The sequence below is a fragment of the Chlorocebus sabaeus genome, chromosome 9 (genome assembly GCF_047675955.1).
Source record: "Chlorocebus sabaeus isolate Y175 chromosome 9, mChlSab1.0.hap1, whole genome shotgun sequence".
NCBI lineage: Eukaryota > Metazoa > Chordata > Mammalia > Primates > Cercopithecidae > Chlorocebus > Chlorocebus sabaeus.
This window is the reverse complement of record NC_132912.1, coordinates 88,143,782-88,148,350: the sequence shown is the minus strand read 5'-3', so window position 1 is coordinate 88,148,350 and position 4,569 is coordinate 88,143,782. Positions and strand designations below refer to the sequence as shown.

Below are 4,569 nucleotides of genomic sequence, written 5' to 3'. Positions count from 1 at the left end.
CTGGCCAATAAACCAGTTTCAGGAGATGACATCTGAAACAGTGACAATGATGTTCTTTTGTGTCTTGTCTAGTTATTCCTAAAAATAGCGTGACATTAGTGGCCTCAAAACCTTAAATTATGACAATTGCCCCCTCTGGTATAATCTTGACTTTATAGCCCATGATATTTGGCTAAATTGAATTAAATAGAATAACTATCAGTTTTGAGGAAAGTGTGACAAACTGAACATAAACAGAAAGGAGAAAAGCATATATAGGTTCAAAGTAAGAGTTACTGGTATCTTCTCTTTGCCTTTTAAAATGGATTTAAAGTTAACTGTGCATTTGGTGAAAAACTATGCAACAGGAGTAAAGTGTTATAAAAAGGCAGGATTATTTAAGAAAGAAAATAGATAACTAGCAAGGGACAAAAATATTTTGGGGTCATGGGGGATCCATTCAAAAGCAAATTTGCAATTGCTGTAAATGTCTCTTTGGTGGCCAGCATTCCACAAATGCTGCCCAGAAACACACTCATTTTCAATGTTAAACAGTTCCAGAGTTATTTTAAAAAGATACTTTCTCAACACATGAAGAAGCTTAAAGTTACAGCATCATGAAAATGTCCTTGGTAGATCCATGTGTTTATCATCTACTTTAGAAATATTTGTGCCTACAGTTTTTTCTTTGAGAGCTGTATTTAGGTGGTCCTGACTGAGCATTCTGTATCTATGGGAGATTTTAGTTTGCTGGGGAAAACTTTCACAAACGTTGAAGTTAACCCAATGTTTCTGCCTTGCACTTAATTGAGATATTTTGGGAATGAGCGGTCAGAATATTTTCTATGATAAGTGGCATAACATAATTAAAACTAAAAATGGAAAACCAAATTATAAGAATTTGTCTCCCCCGCGTGCCAGCCCTGCCGAGCCGGCCAGCCGGCCTGGCTCCCCTCCCTGGCCCGGATAGGAGGGCGGCTGCCCTAAGTAGAAGGGGATGGATCTGGGCCGGCAGAGGAGGATGCGGAACTTCTGCGCTGCCCCTAACCGCGGGCAGAAGAGCAGGCAGTCCGACCTGGCCTTCTTCATGTTCCCGCGGGACCCGGCCAGATGCCGGAAGTGGGTGAAGAATTGAAGGAGAGCAGATTTAGAAGATAAAACACCTGCAATCTACTCATCTGACAAAGGGCTAATATCCAGAACCTACAAAGAACTCAAACAAATTTACAAGAGAAAAACAAACAACCCCATCAAAAAGTGGGCAAAGGATATGAACAGACATTTCTCAAAAGAAGACATTCATACAGCCAACAGACACATGAAAAAATGCTCATCATCACTGGCCATCAGAGAAATGCAAATCAAAACCACAATGAGATACCATCTCACACCAGTTAGAATGGCGATCATTCAAAAGTCAGGAAACAACAGGTGCTGGAGAGGGTGTGGAGAAATAGGAACACTTTTACACTGTTGGTGGGATTGTAAACTAGTTCAACCATTATGGAAAACATTATGGCGATTCCTTAAGGATCTGGAACTAGATGTACCATATGACCCAGCCATCCCATTACTGGGTATATACCCAAAGGATTATAAATCATGCTGCTATAAAGACACATGCACACGTATGTTTATTGAGGCACTATTCACAATAGCAAAGACTTGGAATCAACCCAAATGTCCATCAGTGACAGATTGGATTAAGAAAAATGTGGCACATATACACCACGGAATACTATGCAGCCATAAAAAAGGATGAGTTTGTGTCCTTTGTAGGGACATGGATGCAGCTGGAAACCATCATTCTTAGCAAACTATCACAAGAACAGAAAACCAAACACCGCATGTTCTCACTCATAGGTGGGAACTGAACAATGAGATCACTTGGACTCGGGAAGGGGAACATCACACACCGGGGCCTCTCGTGGGGAGGGGGGAGGGGGGAGGGATTGCATTGGGAGTTATACCTGATGTAAATGATGAGTTGATGGGTGCTGACGAGTTGATGGGTGCAGCACAGCAACATGGCACAAGTATACATATGTAACAAACCTGCACGTTATGCACATGTACCCTAGAACTTAAAGTATAATAATAAAATAAATACATAAATAAATAAATAAATAAATAAATTAAAAAAACACCTATTCAGCTAAATAAACATTATCAATTATGTGCCAAACATTTTGAGACCTCTAGGATCTGTAGAACTATATACATTTTGCAGAGGCATCAGAAAACTAAATATTTGGTTTATTTCTCAGAATTAATTGAAGCAGATACTTGTGAAGTCATTGGGAGAGTCCTTACAGGACAGTTCTTCTAGATAATGAAATACCAACAATATTTGATCTTACCAGTCATTTGAGCAACACACAGAGTAGACACAGAAAACGAATAAAATAACTGAGTGAAGAAGAAATCAGGACACTGAAACAGAAAAAAATTGATAAAACTTCTGAACAGGAAGAAAAACATAAAAAAATCAACAATAGCAATGCTCAGAACCCCAGTGAAGAAGGGGGTGAAGGACAAGATGAGGATATTTTACCTCTAACCCTTGAAGAGAAGGAAAACAGAGAATAACTAAAATCTCTGTTTGAAATCTTGATTCTGATGGGAAAGCAAAACATACCTCTGGATGGATATGAGGCTGATGAAATCCCAGAAGATCTCTTTACTCCAGATAACTTTCAAGCACTGCTGGAGTGTCAGATAAATTCTGGTGAAGAGTTTCTGAGAAAATGGTTTGAGACAACAGCAGTTAACACGTTGTTTTGTTCAAAAACACAGTAGAAACAGATGCTAGAGATCTATGAGAGCGGTATTCAAGAAGAAACTCTCAGGGAAGTGAGAGACTCACACTTCTTTTCCATTATCACTGATGATGTAGTGGACATAACAAGGGAAGAGCACCTACCTACCTGTGTTGGTGAGGTTTGTTGATGAATCTCATAACCTAAGAGAAGAATTTGTAGGCTTCCTGCCTTACGAAGCTGATGCAGAAATTTTGGCTGTGAAATTTCACACTGTGATAACTGAGAAGTGGGGATGAAATATGGAGTATTGTCGTGGCCAGGCTTACATTGTATCTATTGGATTTTCTTCCAAAATGAAAGTTGTTGCTTCTAGACTTTCAGAGAAATATCCCCAAGCTATTTACATGCTCTACTCTTCCTGTGCCATAAATATGTGGTTGGCAAAATCAGTACCTGTTATGGGAGTATCTGTTGCTTTAAGAATAAGTGAGGAAGTTTGTTCTTTTCTCCATGGATCGCCACGACTGCTTTTAGAACTTGACAATGTAATTTCTGTCCTTTTTCAGAACGGTAAAGAAAGGGGTAAAGAAGTGAAGGAAATCTGCATTCTCCATTAACAGGCAGGCATGATGCTTTTGAAATTTTAGTGGAACTCCAGCAAGCACTTGTTTTATGTTTAGAGAGTACAAATAGTGACACAAATATTAGATGGAATAACTGTATAGCTGGCCGCGCATTTGTACTCTGCAGTGCAGTAACAGATTTTGATTTCATTGTTACTACTCTTGTTCTTAAAAATGGCCTTTTACAAGAGCCTTTGGGAAAAATCTCCAGGGTCAAACCTCTGATGTCTTATTTGCAGCCGGTAGCTTGACTGCAGTACTGCGTTCACTCAATGGAGTGATGGAAAATATTGAAGTTTATCATGAATTTTGGTTTGAAGAAGCCACAGATTTGGCAACCAAATGATCTTCAAATGAAACTCCCTGGGAAATTCCGCAGAGCTCACCAGGGTAACTTGGAATCCCAGTTAACCTCTGAGATTTACTATAAAGAAACCCTAAGTGTCCCAACAGTGGAGCACAGGAACTTAAAGATATATTCTCAGAACAGCACCTCAAAGCTCTTAAATGCTTATCTCTGGTACCCGCAGTCATGGGACAACTCAAATTCAATACCTAGGAGGAACACCATGCTGACATGTTGTAGAAGTGGCTTACCCAATCCCGACACGCTCTCAGTCAAGCTTCATTGTTGGAGAATCAAATGGAAACACAGGGGGAAAGATATAGAGCTTCCATCCACCATCTATGAAGCCCTCCATCTGCCTGACATCAAGTTTTTTCCTAATGTGTATGCATTGCTGAAGGTCTTGTGTATTTGTCCTGTGATGAAAGTTGAGAATGAGTGGTATGAAAATGGACGAAAGCATCTTAAAGCATATTTGAAGTACACTTTGACAGACCAAAGGTCAAGTAACTTGGCTTGGCTTAACATAAAATTTGATATAAAACATGACCTGGATTTAATGGTGGACACATATATTAAACTCTATATAAGTAAGTCAGAGTTTCTCACAGATAATTTGGAAACCATGGAAAGTATCTAAGAGACTTTTAAGAATAGACTTTCTTTCTTTCTTTTTTCTTTTCTTTTCTTTTTCTTTTTTTTTTTTTTTTTTTGAAGACGGAGTGCAGTGGCGCGATCTCGGCTCACTGCAAGCTCTGCCTCCCAGGTTCCCACTATTCTCCTGCCTCAGCCTTCTGAGTAGCTGGGACTACAGGGGCCAGCCACCATGCCTGGCTAATTTTTTGGCTATTTTTTTTGT

At 39.5% G+C, this 4,569-nt stretch overlaps 1 pseudogene; it reads left to right on the top strand.

Annotated features, from left to right (window-relative positions):
* The first annotated feature begins 1,000 nt into the window (after positions 1 to 1,000).
* Positions 1,001 to 4,350, top strand: LOC103216185 (52 kDa repressor of the inhibitor of the protein kinase-like; annotated as a pseudogene).
* Positions 4,351 to 4,569: the final 219 nt, after the last annotated feature.